This window comes from Orycteropus afer, unplaced genomic scaffold (genome assembly GCF_000298275.1).
Source record: "Orycteropus afer afer isolate SDZICR_OR568_19922 unplaced genomic scaffold, OryAfe1.0 scaffold00354, whole genome shotgun sequence".
Taxonomy (NCBI): Eukaryota; Metazoa; Chordata; class Mammalia; order Tubulidentata; family Orycteropodidae; genus Orycteropus; species Orycteropus afer.
In genome coordinates, this window is record NW_006921941.1 from 261,210 (window position 1) to 281,543 (window position 20,334).

General features: G+C 38.1%; 1 protein-coding gene across 1 annotated transcript in view; it reads right to left on the reverse strand.

Moving 5' to 3' along the window:
* Positions 1 to 20,334, reverse strand: part of LOC103207119 (exocyst complex component 6B) — a gene marked incomplete at its 3' end in the record, with an annotated part of 605,128 nt that overhangs the window by 165,110 nt on the left and 419,684 nt on the right. The window lies entirely within an intron of this gene.

The following is a 20,334-nucleotide window of genomic DNA, read 5'->3' on the forward strand; positions in this document are numbered from 1 at the left end:
TGGGTGCTTTGGGAGGAACGGTTGGAGAAAGGGCTGGAGGGAGGCAGCATGTCTGGCCTTGCAGTAATAGGCCTTGGGTTACTGCTGGTAACCCTGTCTTCCTCTTGTGGGATTAGAGGAAGTCAGAATATGTGGCCTCCTTGCCCTTTTTGCAGTCATGCTGTCAGAAGGAACAATACCCTGGAGAAAGATACCATGCTTGGTAAAACGGAGATCAATAAAAAAGGGGAAGGCCCTCAACAAGATGGACTGACACAGTGGGGCAATGACGGGCTCAGATATAGCAAGGATTATGAGGACGGCACAGGACAGGGCAGTGTTTTGTTCTGTTGTACATAAGGTTGCTATGAATCGGAGACTACTCAATGGCACCTAACAACAACCAGTGGGTTTCTGAGGAAGTACATCCTGCCCAGTCTTCCTTCTGGAAAAAAAAAAAAAGACAAGGAGGAAATATATATGTGTGTGTGTGTGTGTGTGTATAAGCTCAGGTAGCATAGTGCCTAAGGCACTTGACTGCTAACCAGAAGGCTGGCGGTTCAAACCCACGAGCCACTCCTCAGAAGGAAGGTTGGGCAATCTGACTTCCGTAGTGATACTGCCTCGGAAACCCAAGGAGGGGTCGCTATGAGTCGGGGCCAACTCGACGGCAAACAACAACAACATATATATATATAAAGTTTGATCAGTATAGGAAATTAAACGTTTTCTTTGACTTAGAATTAATGGTCTTAAAGTTAATGTAAATACATATACACATTTACACACACAAAAAAAAGCTTAAGGAAATTTTCTCACCTAATTTTGAATAACAAATTCAATCATAACTTTGCTTACATGTTCTTAATGCAGTCTTTTTGTTTTATTTTTTCCCAGAACCATAATTTCTCGCAAAAGGCAACTGTTTCTGGCCATTCTTCAGACAGAGCCAAATCCCATTCACATGTCAGACCAATCCTTACAGAATGAACATACATGTTAAGGAACAGCTGCCATAGAAATCTGTGAGGAATAAGTTAATGGATCCCTTGAAAAAAAAAGATGCTTGCTTACCAATGCACTAAGATTGGTTTATCTGAGGAGACTTTTTAAATGGAGCCATTTAGAAAGGGAAGAAAGTACCTTCCTATCATGTCCAACAAGTGCTTACAACTGAACCTATTCTCTGTGAGGATCTTCTGAAAGCATCCTATTCAGTTTTTAATTATTTATTTATTTTTTAATTGTGATTTGGGTGAAAGTTTACAGAGCAAATTCATTTTCCATACAGCAACTCACACACACTTTGTCTCATGACATTGACTACAATTTCCTACAATGCAACAGCTCCCCTCCCACTTCTTCCCCATAGTTACCACTTCCCTGTGTCCTTTCCTCCATGCACTCCTGCCCCCTGAGCTATGTTCCTGTGCATACACAGCCCTTCTATTCTCCCATGATTGTTCTCTCCAAGGAGTGTATCTCCCTAATGTTCCACCTCATATGCCTATCTTTTGTTTGGCTGGAAGCCACAGCTATGGGTTCAATTCCAGACCTGAGCATGCACTCAACATGCATTCTATGGCAGCTAGGGCCACAGTCTCAGTGGTTCTACCAGGCTCTATCAGACCAGCAAACCTGGTCCCTTTTTTTTTTTTCCCCAAATGATTTTTGTTCCATATTGTTCTCCCACTCTATCCAGGATCTCCTACATAGATCCCCCTCCTAGTGGTTGACAGTGGTAGCCAGGAACCATCTAGTTCTTCTGGTCTCATAGTCATATAGGCTGAGGATCGCATGGTGTACCAATCACTTGGACTAATTGTTTCCATGAATCTTTGGTTTTCTTCATTCTTCTTTGCTCTGGACGAGGAGAGACCCATTATTGCATCTAGATGGCTGCTTTCAGCTTTTAAGATCCCAGTCGCTACTCACCAAGGTAGGAGGTAGAACAACGTTTTGTGTAGTATGTTATGCCAATTGAGCTTTATGTCTGATGTGACTATGGTCTCAAGCCCACAGGTTCATCTACTCATTCCCTCTGGGTAGCTGGGTGTGCTCAAGAAGTGACTACAACCTTGTCCCTTGTCAGCTCTACTATACACCTGAGAATTCTTACAGAACATATCAATACACTTGTAGAAACACTGTCTGCCAACTCTGTACAGTCTTGGGCACACTCTCCTCTGCATAGACATAACTAATAGTTCAGCCTGTCCACCCATCTATCCATCCGAATATCCATGTTTGCCTTCACTGACAATGCATTTACTCAGTTTTAAACTATTCCAAGTGCCTTGACTTGTAAGTATTGGCTCTATTTTTTCTTAGCCTCTGGACCCATCATCCGGCTAAGTCCTCCTAGCACATGACTGTCTGTTTTGATAGCAGTATGTGTACTGCTAGATGAGAAAAGGAGGAGCAAAAGGGGGCTTCAGCTCACAATCCCTACCTCCACTCCCAAAACAACCTAATATTTAGAGGCCATTTTTCCCTCTATGTTCCCTTCTGTGAGGAACACTAGTATGCACCCCCCACCCCTCCAGAGGAATGCTGTGAGGATAAAGGTATGTAAAGTATGCACTGACTCATGTTGCTTTGAGCTAGATGTGTTTTCTCTGCTTCTACTAATGAAAAAGAAGCACATCTACAGAAAGGCAAAAGGAGAAGAGCAACATGCATTCTACGTGAAGGAATGCTACACGTTTGGAAGGATAAAAATTGAACTTACAAAAATCTAAATCAATGGGGCTGAGGGAAGAATACCACAACAAAAGGCAGTTTTTCCTGACTCACATAAATAGGTCTGTTTTAAGATCCACATTTTGCTCCCCATTTAAAATGCTGACTCTCTGTCAAAGCTGTCTTCATTCTTCCTCCCCTGTTGTCCCCCTCCTTCTCCTGAAGTTGCAAAGAATGATTCAAGCAGGTTTAGGTTTCAGCTAGGGGCCAAGGGAGTGGTCCAAGGACACTTTCCTAAGCTAACAATGACTGTCTCTAATGGTTTCTGTCTCCTAACAAAAGCCATGACTCCTTTCTTTATCAACTTCATCTAATTTTTCCTTTCCAAAGTAAATAACACAGGCCTTGCATTTTACACATGTCCAAGTTTGACAAATCATTATTGACTGAGACTATAACTGATAAGAGATAACTTTGTGGTAGGACGTTGTCATTTCCTCTCGTAGGGCTTTCTTTCTGAGATACAGAAACATGATTAAAATAGTTAAACATTTCCTCTGCCTGGCAGTCAGGAACTCAAGACACTAAGATACTGGGGTCTGTATTTTTCTAGAAGTTCAAATAGATTTATGACAATACCAACAGTAGCTACAAACAGTATACTCAAAATTATCCTACTTTTTTAACTAGTTTATTTCCTTAGGAATTCACATGAAATAATTTCATCACCAAGGACAGCAGCTGCCTAATTCCCTATCTAGTTTCTGAATGGAAAGCCTTCTGCTAATTCAAACGTATTTATTTTCAGGGAAGATCAAATAGTAGGTAAGATTTTAAATTCTGTAGCTACCTTTGCCTCAAAGCATGTTATTATATAAAAATTAAGAGGACTTGAATATATTAAATAACAAGCTATTAAAATAATTTAGGGGGAGCTGAACTATAATACCCAGAGGTAGATATCATGGACTATTGAGATGTCATGGAACTACTGCATTCTTCCACAATTACACTTCCATACACTCACTAGAGATTGTGTATTCACTAGATATCAACACATAGGCAAATCTGTTTCAGTACAGTGATGCTCACATTTATATGATAAACATTAATAGCTTCAGTTAAAGCAATACTTAATTTTTGTCTGTTAAGTAGAATTTATATCCTATAAATACACCAGATGCCACTGTACAGGTTGACTGAAAAAAGTCTGGAGATAGGAAGCTAGAAAAGAAGAGCAGCTCTATAAGTAGGATTAATACAAAACAAAACACAAAATCTGAAAAGAAGTCTTATGAGACTCTGTAGACAATATTTATTAGGGAAGATGGGAAGTTTCAGAATGAAAATAGAAATATTAGATGTTCAGGAAGAAAAGAAACATGAACATTCCTGATTATGAAAATTCTTATAAAACATCAGGATGTCATTTTTATAGTGGCTAAAGGCACTTGACTGCTAACCAGAAGGCTGGCGGTTCAAACCCACCAGCCACTCCTTGGAAGGAAGATGGGGCAATCTCTTCCGTAGTGATACTGCCTCGGAAACCCAAAGAGAGGTCGTTATGAGTCAGGTCCGACTCAACAGCACATAACAACAACAACAATACAATTTAGTTTAGATAGAAAATACAAAGGTAATGCATAAATTACTCTAGTAAAGGAAAAGAAAAATGCTTTCATGTTAAAAAGGGAGATTTTGACATGAAATAGATGATATTTCAAGTTTTAATAGGTATATTTATTTAGTACTTTCTAACACCATCACTACCTCCTACTAAGAAAAAGAAATATGAGTTATAGCATTTATACTGTCTTGAAATAAAGGTTCTTTGGTGGCTCAGTGGTTAAGGCATTTGACTGCTAACTAAAAGGCTGGAGACTAGACCCCACCAGCCACCCCATGGGAGAACGCTGAGGTAGTCTGCTCCTGTAAAGATTTCTAGCCTTGGAAACAATATGGGGCAGTTCTACTCTGTTCTTTAGAGTTGCTATGAGTTGGAATCAACTCGATGGCAGTGGGTTTGGTTTATTTTATCTTAAAAGACTCATTAGTGAAGGGAAAGAGGAAAACAAACCCAGTAAATCTACAACTTTACTGCTGGGTAAGTATAGTCATTAGGAAAAAAGGAACAGAGTCCATGAAAAGGTTGCTTGCTCCCTTCCACTCAAGAAGAGTAGCAAATGTACTAGGAGAGATCAGCCTATTCTGCTGATAAAGACAGCACAAGAAAATGAAAACAGAAATGCATTAGTGTGCCTGAGTCCTGTTGTTTCCACAACTGTTCCAGAACATACACACACACACACACACACACACACACACACACTTGGCCATTTGCTTTTCTTTTAAGAAGCCTTTCAAAGGAGGTAGATCATCCAAAAAGAGTACAATAGAGATTTACAAGGAATTTAGATATGTCTTTCAATTTGTTAAGTCACTCTCTACCTTGAAAATGCTTCTGATTACCACTTTATACAAGATAGTTTCTCAGTATTGGTAGGTGAAAGCACGGACTTGGTGCCCATTTCTGAGCATCAGTTGGATCTCAAGTCATTAAAATGTACCAGGCATTTTTTCTTTTGCAGGGAGAAAACAACAAATGATTCATTGAAGGGGCACTGCCTTTGCATTCACAAGACTAATTGTTGCTGCCCACATTATGTCTGGAAGCCAGAAAATACCTGGGAAACTTTTTCATCAGTGTGATTTTCTGAACTACTTAGCTTCCAAACTTCAGAAAAAAGAAGAATAAAATTAAGGGAGAATTCACTTAGACATAGGCTTTCATGGAGTTAGACTAAGCATTAGAGACACCAATAAAATAAAATGCCTAGGATTCTAAGTGACTAGAATGAGCAAAAGTATAAGAATTTTCTAAGTCTATGAGTTTAATAATACTCTAATAAGAGCCTGCATTGAATTGCTTGATGTGGCCCTTCTAGCCATTGTCCTCCATTCAGCAATGTATTGTAAATCCTATTATCCATGCCTGTTTGGGGTGGTGTGGTAGTTAAGGTCGGGTGTCAACTTGCCTGGGCAGCTGGTAGTAGTTGTTCCCTATAATGACTGACAATCAACTCTGTGGTGGGATTTGCCTTGAGCTGCTGATTGTTAAAGCCATCCACTCGGGTTATTTCTGTTGGAGCAACACAGGTGGAATGTATCTTGAGTCCTACCTTGCTGTAAGGTATAACTCAAATCACCACCCTTAGATTCCTTGAGGGTGTACCTACAAATCTCCTGGGAAGTTTCACCCTCCTCTTGCTCCGGTTCTGTGTGTTGGCTAATCCTCATCTCATCCCTGGGTTTGGGACAGCAGCCGTCATCTGATCTCCTGACCAAGGTTCATCAAACCTCGAGAATTGGGAGGATCCTCCAGACCCACTCACAGACCTGGGACTCGCCAGCCAGCCAGCCTCCACCACTACTACGTGAGATGATCCCTTGGGTGTCTGTGAGTTCTGTGAGGTGTTAAGTGAAATACAGAACCCTAAGATGGGGGAGATTACTGGGAGAAGAAGTTAATGTCTGAGATGATGGAGAGGTATGGTAGTTTGGACATTTGGGACATATTTAACCTCCACCTCATGGGACTAGCCTTGTGCTGATCTTTCTAAGAGAAATTGTTCAAGCAGAGCCCCATCCTAAAAAGTATAGGATTTTGCTAATGAGCTTATCACAAATTATTAGGGTTCCTCATAAGAAAACCCTACCCAGACTACTATTTAATTTGCTCAAATATTTGCATTGTTGTTAAGCAGAAGAAAATAAGGGGGAGGGGGATGACCACTTACTTCTCTCTATCAAAGCATGCAAAAAGTTTCCTGGCTAAAATCAAAGGGCAGTTCTTCAAGAAGCCTCTGCTTGAAGCTGAAATAAACACTCAATTGGTCTTATTCAATGAGGACCCACTACATGCTTAGAAAGTCAAAATGTTAGGCCAAAAAAAAAAAAGGTAATTTAGAACTAAATATGATATTCCACTAAAACCCACTCCCATCGAGTCGGATTTGACTGATTAGAGACCTCTCCTTGGGTGTCACTACGGAAGTAGATTGCCCAACCTTCCTTCCAAAGTATGGTATTAGATATAAATATTCTGAGAGAATGAAAAATTAAGGTCAAGAAAAGTAAGTAGAAAAAAATAATAACAGTATCATAGATAAAGAACTAATATCCCTAATAATATAAAGAAATCATAAAAATTGAAAGAGGGGGAAAAAAATGGGCAAAAGACATGTACAGACAATTTACCCAATAATAATAATATTAATATACAAAATAGTCATGAAACTTATGATCAGATACTCAACTTCACCTATAATAAGAGAAAGCAAATTAAAACTATACAGAGATAGCATTTCTCATCTACAAGACTGGCAAAAAGTTCAAAAGCTTTTATGAAATATTCTCTTAGTATTTTGTAGAGAAAGAGGTACACCTCATACACAGCTGGGGTGGGAGATGTAGAAAATGGTACAACATACATGGAGGAGAATTTGACAATATCTAACAAAATTACCCATGCACTTAACCCTATACTCAACAATCCTGCTTCTAGGAACTTACTCTGAAGATACACCTCCAACTATATGGATTTAAAAAAAAAAAAAAAGTCAGGGTTTTTTAACCTCTTTTTTTTTCAAAGTTTAATACAGAAAATTCACCTTTTTTGGACAATTCTCTGTAAGTTCTGCTAAATCCATATAGTCTTGTAATCACCATCATTGTTGCTGTTGTTAGCCAGGATTGAGTCATCTTTCAATCACAGTGACCCCATGTAATAGAAAAGAACTGCCCCATACAGTTTATTTGGCTGTAATCTTTACAGAAGCAGATTGTCAGGTCTTTCTCTCACATAGTCACTGGATGGGTTCAAACTGCCAACCTTTCCATTAGCAGCCAAGCACTTAATCATTTGTATCACCAGAGCTCCTTAATCAAGATAAAAAAAGGTTTCATCAGCCCCAAAATTCCCTCATGCCCCTTTTTCATCACTCCCTGAAGCCTAGCCCTTGGCAAACAGTGATCTGTATTCTGTCCCTAGAGTTTTGCCTTTTCCAGAGTGTCATATAAATAGAATCACATAGTAAATAGCCTTTGAAAGTGACTTCTTTCATTTAGCATAATACATTTCAGATTCCTCTGTGTTCTTAATGTGTCTGTAGTTAATGCCTTTTCACTTCAGAATGATATTCCAATTATGGATGGACCGGTTTGTTTATCTCTTCATCCGCTGAAGGACATTTTGGTTGTTTCTAGTTTCTGGTGATTTATGAATAAAGCTGCTATAGACATTCATGTTCAGATTTTTGTGTGAACGTAAGTTTTCATTTCTCTTGGGTAAATACCTGGGAGCAGGATTGCTAGATCATATGGTGTTTCTTTATAATAAACTTCCAAGCTGTTTTCCAAAGTAACTAGACCATTTGCATTTCCACAGCAATATATGAAAGTTCCAGTTGCTCTGCATCCTTGCCAGTACTTGACATTGTTTTTTTTTTTTTTTTAATTTTTAGCTATTCTTGTAGCTATGTAGTTGAAACACTATCTCTAATAAAATATATTGGAAATAAATGGAAAAAATTATGATATAGCAAAAAAACAGAACAAGAAAGATTTTTATGAACTGATGATACAGAGTAATTTTCAGGATATATTTTCAAGTGAAAAAGCAAATATAGATAGATAGATATCTAAAATCATGCTGTATAAGGTGTAAGAAAAGGTAAACACACATGCACACACACATCCAAAACCTAATGATATTGACTACTTACAATGGGTGGAAGGGAACAGGATGTAAGGAATAAAGATGATGTCATTTCTCTGAATACATATTTTATATAGTTTTATCTTTTGAATCATGTTCATATTTTACATATTCAAAAAATTGAGGAATAGACCCATAACAAAAGAAGAAATTGAACAAGTCATTAAAAAACTACCAACAAAAAAAAGTCCCAGTCCTGAACAGCTTCACTGGAGCATTCTACCAAACATTCAGAGAAGAACTGACACCAATTCTACTCAAACTATTCCAGATAACAGAAAAGGATGAAATACTCCCAAATTCATTTTATAAAGTGAGTATAACCCTGATACCAAAGTCAGGCATAGACACTACTAAAAAAGAAATTTATAGATTAATATCCCTCATGAACACAGACCCAAAAATTCTCAACAAAATCCTAGCCAAGACTCAAAAAAATAAAAACATTCAATAAGCATAGGGGACCCTGAAAAAAAATACATATAAATAAACAGATGAACCTAACTGTGTATCACTGTAGCAACAACCACAAGAAGAAGAAAATGCTAAGAAACATTTGAACACAGTACTCTGTACTACATAGTTCCAGTGGAATATACTGCAAGGAAAAAACTTGAACTAAATCTTAAACTTAGTAAGTTTACTGCTTTTAGTGGCATTTGCATAGTAATTCTGAAACTATTTGGAATATGTCCAATGATTAGGTAAATGAGTAAACATATTGACACTATGGGAACCAGAATTCTGAGAGATACAAATATGAACTGGGAGAAGAGATCTGTGATTTTAGTTTGGAATTAGGAGTGTCAGCTTTAACTTGTGATTTATAAAAATGTGTGTGTTGATGTGGCATGTAATATTTCATAACTCTGTCCTCAAAAGGAGCATACCTAAGGCCCACATCTCACTTTCTAAATATCATTCTCCTGTAAAAGGAACCAGAGCTCTTTGAAGAAATGGCTGATTCCAGGGCTGGGGTAGAGAAGGTCCATAGTGAACCTAGAACATATTTTCTACTCCCTTCCCCCCAAAAAAATAAAACAATAAAATAAAAATTGATAGAGACACATATCAAAAAGATAAAGTATGAGACTCCCACTGGCCAAATTTAGAACACTTAGAGAATCAAAAAAAGAAGAATGGACTATAGCCCACTGTATAAAAATAAGAGTCTACGTGCCCATATCAGCACTAAAAAAAAAAAAAAAGAAGAAGAAATAAAAGTTTAAAAACAAATTAAGATGGAGAAAAAGGAAAATTCTTCTTTACAGAAGAAAGTCAACTAATCAATATGGAGATATGATAGAAATAGAAAACCACTATTTTATAACCCCAATAGTAATAAATGATTTAGAAAAGAGCCATCAATGGATTCTAAAACTACTGGGTGAAAAATTATTAGGACATAGGGTAGTTGCATGATCTAACATACCACTTTAGATCACTTATTAATTACAAAGCTGTAAAGGTAGCTTTATGGCGGAGAAATCTGGTGGACCTTACTTACATAAGGTAATATGGATTACCTTAATCCATAGTGTACCTCCTGATGTGATACACTAAAACCATAATATTACCTTTGTAATCTTCCTGCTGAAAACAATTAACCTGAATCTAATCATTAGGACACAATCACATGGACCCAAATTGAGGGCTATTAAAGGAGAATAAACAGATTTGAAAATTAAATGCTATGGCTTATAACTGCCTGTACGTGATTTCAGGAAAAATCAGCTATAAAGGGTATTATTGGAACAACTGGAAAAATTCGGATATGGGTATATATTAAGTGATAGCACTGTATCAATGTTAAATTTCCTGAGTATGATAACTATATTGTGATTACATAGGAGAATGTCCTTATTATCAGGAAACACAGGTTGCAGTAGTTAGAGGTGAAATAGGATGAGGTAGGCCACTTTCTTTCATATAGCTCATCTTTGAAAATATACATAGAGAGAGAGACAGAGAGACAAAGCTAAAGTGCCATGAGGAGTATGTAGGTGACAAGTATATGGACATTCAATCTTGTAACTTTTCTGAAGATTTAAATTCTTCAAAAACAAAAAAAGAAATTTTTTAAAAAAAGGTTACAAAGAGTTAGGGTTGAGATGATCCCTCAGCGGAAAGTACAATTCAATATTCTAGACAAGGAGAAAGGGGAAAGGAGGGCCTAACTCCTTTTATAACTGACATTATAAGCAATTTGGTACCAAATGAAGGGGTTGAATAAGCAAAGAGTACGTAAAGGAGAAATTCTGCAAGACATGAAAAGGCTGGTTAAGTTTATAGTTGAGGTAGGTTATTTTAAAGTAATAGAACCTTTACACTATCATCACAATGAAAGATAATTTTTTTTAAGATCTTAAATCAATTTGAGCCATAATATATCTTTGTCAAGGTACACTTAAAAGATCAAAGAATAGGAATAAGAAAACCAAAAGAGAATGGCAAAAGCATCCCATAATGTTTTCATTCAACCTTTGAAATTCTTCTTATTGGCACTGGATTATATTTCTTGGTACCTACTTCTCATTTGACTGTATATGTCCTTAATAGATCAGCTTTCATCAAGAAGAGAAAAAACTCAAAGCCTTCAGGAGTCAAGAGGTATTGAGACAAAATGATATAGACCAGTATTTTAAAGTAAAATTTACTTTTTACAAAGGGCTATGTTCTCATCACTTTCTTCCAAACATATGGCCCCACCAGTCTTTAATTTTAATACTTTTTGATAGAGACCAAATGTAACTAGTTCTCTAAAAAAAACCCAAAGGTGATAATAAATGGCAATTGCCAGTGTGCTGACACAAAGAGAGATTGTGGCTTTTTGGAATAACCATATTCTAGAGCCTTGAACCCGGACAGAAGAGCAGTCAGCCCCAGGCTTACAGGTGAGGAGAGACAACGCAGGGACGCCAGAGTAGCAGGCCGGAAGAGCAGGAGAAAGGGGATAAAAGCCTTGAACCCGGACAGAAGAGCAATCAGCCCAAGGCATAAAGGGAAGAAGAGAAAACCAAGCCAACCCAGAGTAGCAGGCCGGAAGAGCAGGAGAAAGGGGATAAAAGCCTTGAACCCGGACAGAAGAGCAGTCAGCCCCAGGGATACAGGTGAGGAGAGACAACTCAGGGACGCCCAAAGAAGCAGGCCAGAAGAACAGGAGAAAGGGGATTAAAATCCAGGAAGCCAGACAGAGGAACAGTCAGCCAGGTGGGGGTGATACGAGAGGTCTCCAACAGCAGGACAAACTTATCTGTTGGTTTGTCCTACTGTGGTGACATGTAGACGTGAGTTTTGAGGCTGAGCCTCTGGTGTTTAAAAGCCAGAGAGATGCACCTGGTGCACAGGTAACAGCCCAGCTTATAGACTGAGACAGACTAGAAAGAAGGAAGAGGCCGTCCACTTCTCAAAGAATTGGCCAGGGAAAACCTTATGAATAGCAAAGAAACACTGTTTGGTACATTACCACACAACTTTAGGAATAGTCCGTTTAGGCTAAAAGGTTCTCAAAATAAGACTGGGAAAGAGTTGCAACATCTGAGTAAATCCAGCCTTACCCATATGGAAAAGAAAAAGCTTTCAAGACCTTCATTTGCTGATGTGGCACCACTCAAATTGAAGAGAAACAGCCACAGACATCCATTAATCATCGGAACATGGAATGTACGAAGTATGAATCTAGGAAAATTGGAAGTTGTCAAAAAGGAAATGGAACGCATAAAGATTGATATCCTCGGCACTAGTGAGCTGAAATGGACTGGTTTTAGCCATTTTGAATCAGACAACCATATGATCTACTATGCCAGGAATGACAGTTTGAAAAGGAATGGCATGGCATTCATCCTCACAAAGGATGTTTCAAGATCTGTCCTGAAGTACAATGCTGTCAGTGATAGGATAACATCCATATGCCTACAAGGAAGACCAATTAATATGACTGTTACTCAAATTTATGCCCCAACCACCAAAGCCACAGAGGAGGAAATTGAAGAATGTTATCAGCTTCTACAGTCTGAAATTGACCAAACATGCAATCAGGATGTGTTAATTATCACTGGTGACTGGAATGCAAAAGTTGGAAACAAAGAAGAATCACCGGTAGTTGGAAAATTTGGCCTTGGTGACAGGAATAATGCTGGAACTCGTATGGTAGAATTTTGCAAGACCAACAACTTGTTCATTGCAAACACCTTTTTTCAACAACACAAAAAGAGGCTGTACACGTGGACTTCACCAGATGGAACACACGGGAACCAGACTGACTACATCTGTGGCAAGAGGCGGTGGAAAAGCTCAATCTCTTCAGCCAAAACCAGGTCAGGAGCTGATTGTGGAACAGACCATCAACTGCTCATACGCAAATTCAACTTGAAGTTAAAGACAATGAAAACAAGTCCAAGAGAGCCAAAGTATGATCTTGAATATATCCCTCCTGAATTTAGAGATCTAAAGAACAGATTTGATGCATTGAACACCAATGACTGAAAGCCAGATGAATTATGGGAAGATATCAAGAACATTAACCATGAAGAAAGCAAGAGGTCACTAAAAAGACAAGAAAAGAAGAGAAGACCAAAGAGGATGACAGAAGAGACTCTGAACCTTGCCCTTGAGCGGAGAATCACTAAAGCAAATGGAAGAAATGAAAAGGTAAAAGAGCTGAATAGAAGATTTCAAAGAGCAGCTCGAGTAGACAAAGCCAATTACTATAATGAAATGTGCAAAGACCTGGAGTCTGAAAACCAAAAAGGAAGAACACGCTCAGCATTTCTCAAACTGAAAGAACTGAAGAAAAAATGTGAGCCTTGAGTTGCAATAGTGAGAGATTCTATGGGCAAAATACTGAATGATGCAGGAAACATCAAGAGAAGATGGCAGGAATACACAGAGTCACTGTACCAAAAAGAACTGATCGATCTTCATCCATTTCAGGAAGTGGCATATGATCTAGAACCAATAGTAATGAAGGAAGAAGTCAAAGCTGCAATGAAAGAACTGGCGAAGAACAAGGCTCTGGGAATTGATGGCATACCAATTGAGATATTTCAACAAACAGATGCCCCATTGGAGGCACTCACTCAGTTATGCCAAGAGATTTGGAAGACAGCTACCTGGCCAACTGACTGGAAGAGATCCATATTTGTGCCCTTTCCAAAGAAAGGTGATCCCACAGAATGTGGAAATTATAGAACAATATCATTAATATCACACGCACGTAAGATCTTACTGAAGATAATTCAGAAACATTTGCAGCAGTATATTGACAGAGAACTTCCAGAGGTTCAAGCCGGATTCAGAAGAGGATGTGGAACAAGGGATATCATAGCTGTTGTCAGATGGATCTTGGCTCAAGGCAAAGAATACCAGAAAGATGTTGACTTGTGTTTTATTGACTATGCAAAGGCATTTGATTGTGTGGATCATGACAAATTATGGATAACATTGAGAAGAATGGGAATTCCCGAGCACTTGATTGTACTCATGAGGAATCTGTACCTTGACCAGGAGGCTGTCGTTCGAACAGAACAAGGGGACACTACATGGTTTAAAATCAAGAAGGGAGTGCGGCAGGGTTGTATCCTTTCTCCACACTTATTCAATCTATATGCTGAGCAAATAATCCGAGAAGCTGGGCTATATGAAGGAAAACGTGGTATCAGGATTGGAGGAAGAATCATTAACAACCTGAGATATGCAGATGATACAATTTTGCTTGCTGAAAGTGAGGATGACTTAAGGCACCTACTGATGAAGGTTGAAGAATACAGTCTGCAGTATGGATTACGTCTCAATATAAAGAAAACTAAAATCCTCACAACTGGACCAATGAGCAGCATCACAATAAATGGAGAGAAGATTGAGGCTGTCAAGGAATTCACGTTGCTTGGTTCTACAATCGATGCCAACAGAAGGAGCAGTCAGGACATTAGATGACGTGTAGCATTGGGAAAGTCAACTGCGAAGGAACTATATCAAGTGCTGAGGAGCAAGGATATCTCCTTGAGGACTAAGGTGCGCCTGACACAAGCCATGATATTTCCAATCGCCTCGTATGCATGTGAGAGCTGGACAATGAATAAGGAAGACCGAAGAAGAGTTGATGCTTTTGAGTTGTGGTGCTGGCGAAGAATGCTGAAAGTACCATGGACTGCTAAAAGAACTAACAGATCTGTCCTGGAGGAAGTGCAGCCAGAATGCTCCTTGGAAGCAAGAATGGCCAGACTTCGTCTCACCTATTTTGGTCATGTTGTCAGAAGGGATCATTCCCTGGAGAAGGATGTCATGCTTGGTAGGGTGGAGGGTCGACGAAAGAGGGGGAGGCCTTCAGTGAGATGGATTGATACGGTGGCTGCAATGATGAGCTCAAGTATAGCAGGGATTGTGGGATTGGCGCAGGATCGGGCAGTGTTTCGTTCTGCTGTGCATGGGGTCGCTACGAGTCGGAAACGACTCGACGGCACTTAACAACAACAACAACAACAGAGGCAATCTTGCTACTTAGGGTCAGTCTATTACTACCATGCTTAGGAAGAAGCTAAGTTGGAAATCCAGATTTTTATGTGAATTCAGCCTACTTTTAAAAGTTAGTAACTAATTTAAAAACTTTTAAACACTATACAGGCCAACAATCAGTTTGCACACTGTTACTGGCCTACAGGCAGCCAGTCTACAACCTTTGAATGAAACGCTGAAGCTCTGAATGGCATCATTGTTTCACTTTACTTACTGAGAAATCACCCCTAATTTTCTGTTACCTTCCAGAAACAGAAAGTTTTACAATAAACAATTTGAAATTTGCGTCAAGTATCACAGCAACCATAATTTTTCACAAGTAATTTCACATAATTACTACCTCTATTTAATAGATGAGGGAGCTCTGGTAGCACAGTGCCGAAGGCACTTGACTGCTAACCAGAAGGCTGGCAGTTCAAACCCACCAGCCACTCCTCAGAAGGAAGGCCGGGCAATCTACTTCCGTAGTGATACTGCTTCAGAAACCCAAGGAGGGGTCCCTATGAGTCAGGTCCGACTCGACAGCACACAACAACATTTTATAGATGAGAAAAGAGATACTTAGTGAAGTTACATGATTTGCCCCAATAGTACAAATACAAATCCTGTGTTCTTTCCAATCACCATTGCCTCAAAATTAGTACAGTACCCCAATCATTAAGACATGCCAGAAGGCTTTATATTACATAGCAGTTGTATTTAAACTCAGCAATTTTAAACTGTTAATTCTGTATTTCAAAAGAGGCACCAAAATCTTGAGAGCTAAACCTGAGATGGATTATTCGTTCAATCAACAGACATTTCTTGAACCAACCATTTGCACAGATGACAAGATGACCAGTGTTCTCTAGAAGTTTATAAACAAATTAAGAGAGATACAAACTAGAATATGAGATGTGCATAAGAATACAGAAGCTCTTAAGTAACTGAGAAACAAAGAAAAAAAACATAGGCCTGCTTTTTGCAACTATTTCCTACTCAATATTGCTTTAAGAAAACGTTTTGTTTACATTAAATTGTGTTCATCAGTCCATGCACATATACATCACCAAAAACTGTATCACCTTTATTTTTTAAAAAGCACACAATCATAATGCCATAATAACTATTATATACTGATAACACTGTGCTACCAAGCACTGTGACAAGAGCATTCATTATATACATAATTCCATTCAATTTTCACTGTCAGCCGACCCTCCATGGATATTATTGCCCCCGTCTCACAAATAATACATCACCTTAGTGGGTTCTTTATATTATATCTTAAAATATCTCAAAATTATATTCCTGATGAATCCAGGACCATAAATGTACCTAAATCTAAATGTTCACTGTCTTTAAAAAAAAAAAAAAAAAACTTTAAAAGTCCCATCTAAACAATCAGAGAAGACCTTTAACATCTGCATATATCAGAACAGTATATACAATTCAAGCCAAATTCCCAAAACAAAATCACATATATTTCTACTGAAAATCAACTGAATGAAGTTGTCAATCAAATCAAGTATCAACAGTTTTATACAATTCAACTATAACATATGATTAGTAAAAAAAAACTTAATTGTGCCCTTTTTATTGGCTTGGTCAAAAAATAAGAAGAGAGAATTTTACTAGGAAATACTCCTCAGCAATCAATAAGAGACTCACTCTGTTGGTTCCTTCAACATGTGGGATGGTTTGCACCTAAGATGACGATTTATGATTGTGATTTCATCTTCAGTGCCCAGGCTATTAAGTTTTTCCAATCTCTGGTATAAATTTCATTTCAGTTCAATAATATATTAGCTATCTGCATACTATGTGTATAGCTATGTTCCAGGTGTTTGGTTTTCATTATTCATCTCACTTATGGTCTGTATTAAGTACCATCAAGCTAAAGATGTAGTAAATAGCCTACAAATGTCATTCAACTCAAAGAATATATAAAACATAATTCCTATTAAAAGCATAGGGAAGGCGGAAAAAATCTTACTTTGGAGAATAATAAAATACCTAAACTTAAGTACATTAAAATTATAAAATTTCATAAAAGATAATGCTGGTAATCTATTGAAAGCAGATTTATAAAGCAAAATATAACTTAAAGTACTGTATTGATTATAGGAAAAATTTTATGTCATATTAATGGAAAATCAAGGAGACCCATACAATCATGAGTTTTATTTCTTTACACACTAAAAATGCTAACTCATGGTCCTATACAGCCTGGCAACTAAAAATGTGCTCCAGGGACCAGCATTATCATCTTCACCTAGGAGCTTGTTAAAAATGCAGACTCTCAGACTCAAATTTCAACCTGCAGAATGAGAATGTATATTTTAATATGAATCTCAGATGATTTCTGTGCACATTATAGTTCAAGTAGCACAGTTCTACAACATGGATTCTTAACTTGGATTCTAAGACCAACGTGAATTTCATGAATCCCCTGAAACTGCATGCAGAATTTTTTTGAGTGAATAAATGCACATTTTACAGGGAAAAGATTCTGTATGTTTTTATCAAACCCTCAAAGGAATATAAGACCCCAAGAAGGTAATGAGCCATTGCCCTATAGGATTTTATGCCATCATTACCATGCTCTAAGATTAAAAATCACAATACTCCAAAAACTATTTACACTGCTCTCAATGAGGTCTGCTGAAGAATGACAAGAATGAAGGTCAGAACGTGACAGTGGGTCATGAAAGACCTTATCTGAAGAATTTATTCACACCATGCAAGAACTATGCCAAGAAACCAGTTTGGAGACATCTAAATAAATAATTCTCTACATGAGGTTTGAGATTAAGAATGTGCACTGGAAGAAGACTCAAACTGAGAAGTAAATAAACATAAGGTAGAATTTTTTTAAGATAGGATGCCATTAGATGACAGTAAACTGCTGAATTTTTGTTGTAAGAGCTCAATCAGCAAATCTCTAATACAAATTCTGTTTGATTTTAGAGATAGGGATATTTAAAAATGTTAATCTCCAATTATATTCTCATAGTATTTGTTTCATGAGAAACCCCAAACACATTTTACTTCCATTATCTTCTCTGAACCTCAGAAAACAAAAAAGAAAGGTGGCACAAAAATTAACAAGAAACTTGTCCCTGGGCTCTTCTGTGAGTTCATGATAAAGAATGGCTCCTATCCAGGAAGTCCTCACTGACATATCAGAACTGTGCATATATTTCATTCTGTCATCTTATCATGTAACCATCTCTTCAGGTATGAATTATACTGAGACAGAGATTATGTCTAACTTCTGTCAGCTATTGTGCCCAACAGAATTTCACTTCCTAGATGGAAACTGTGGTGTAGTAAATTACACAGTGTGGCTTTTCTAGCCATAAGTCTTTGTAAACTCTGTGGTGGAATTTGCTGTGAGCAACTAAGTAGAGCTCCTAATTGTTAAAGTTATCCACCTGGGTATTTCTGTTGGGAGCAGCACAAAGTAATTTTCTGGGAAGTTTGCTCTCTCTCAGGTATATAGAATTCTGATTTTGGGATTGGTTAGTGGTCACTCTGCCAGGCTCAAAAGGAGCCCTTCTAGAGGCATAAGAAGTCTCTCTGACTGCTGGCTGAGAAAGACATACTGCTGAGAGAAACGTGCTCCTGAGAGACCTGCACTGCTGAGAAAGAGACACCAAGAGACACATGCTACTGAGAAAGAGACACCGAGAGACAGGCATTGCTGAGAGAGAGAGAGACCAAGAGACACGCACTGCTGGGAGAGAGACTGAGAGAGACTGTTGGCTGAGAGACAGCAGGCTGAGAGAGACTGAGCGTTTTTCCTGAACTTGAATTGTAGCCTGGTGCTTCCCTAATAAACTCCATAATCTGTGAGTTCTGTGTGGCCACTGCAGTGAATTATTGAACCCAGCAGACAGGTGCTGGGTGCTGCGGGAGGAATAGTTGGTGTCAGGGTTGATGAAAGGGTTGGAGGGAGGCAGCATGTCTGGCCTCACAGGAATAGGCCTTGGGCTATTGATGGTGATTCTGTCTTCTTCTTATGGGGTGAGAGGAGGTTGGAAGATGGTGCCACCTTGCCCCTTTGGCAGAAACCCAAAGCATAAGAAAAGGGTTGACTGGTCTTTCTTGGGACTAATACTTTATTGTACTACTGTATCTTCTTGCCATTTATTAGTGATGGGCCTAATAGATGACAGTCTGGTCTCCAGGGCAGATTCATATCCTACGTTACCAATCATTCTAGGCAAGAAGAGGGAAGACTAGAAAAGTATTCAGGGTGACCAAGTCTTCTCTGCCCCTTTCTTTCTCCATGGGTATCAGACAAATGCCTGGCTGTTCTACTCTAAATTGGTCCATGAGATAACACTCAAAAATGTTTTTCTTAGCTCTATGAAGAGCTATTAAGACCTCTTGTTATCCAAGTACAATAGGGATCAGGATGACACTTTTAAGCATGATTTGCTCTATTAATATATCTTATTTACATAATAAACATTCTAGTAATATATATATTTTAACTAAAAATTATAAATATACTTATTCATTTAAATAACAGACATGAGTCCCCTCAATAATGAATACCATATAAAAGAACACAGTATTTTTACACATATGACAGTCCCTTGGACCTTCAATTAAAATTAAATAATAATGTTTTAAAAACATAGCTAATCTGGTTATTTGCTCTCAGCCCAAATAGTTTAAACAGTGCTGATTTGATTTTTGCAGGCAAGAAAGAATAACCACAGGAACAGACATACTGACAGCAGTGATACATAATTGGAGTCAGCAAGGAAGAATAAGGAAAAGAACAGAGACTAACATTTTTTGACCAACTTTTATGGAGCAACCACTATGTGTAACCCTGTGGGGTAGAGACTACTGTCTTCACTTGACAGATAGATAAACTAAGTCTCCAAGATTACCTAAGGTTACAAATTTAGACAGTGTCAAATAGCTCCTCACACATATCAGTGGTTGTTTTAAAAGTCAATTATGTGATTTTTAAGATAATAAAGTGGCAAAGCCAGAATTTGAACTCAGTCCGACTCTAAAACTCATGCTCTAAAACCACTATACTCACAAATAAACTGATCCAAAAACAAACAAACAAACAAAAACTTCATTGCCTTTGAGTCAATTCTGACTCATAACTACCCCTATTGGGTATCTGAGGCTGCACATCTTTACAGAAGTAGCCTGTCCCATCTTCCTTCAGCAGAGTGGCTGGTGGATTTGAACTGCTGACTTTCTGGTTAGCTGCCAATTGCCTTACCCGTTAAGCCACCAAATGAAAAGTATACAGGAAAAAAAAAAATTATAGGAAACCTAAAATGTCACAATAGTTTAATTTTTAAAACACATTAAGGTACTTTCAACAATGGAAAAGAATATAAAAATATGTTACTAATTAAGCAAGT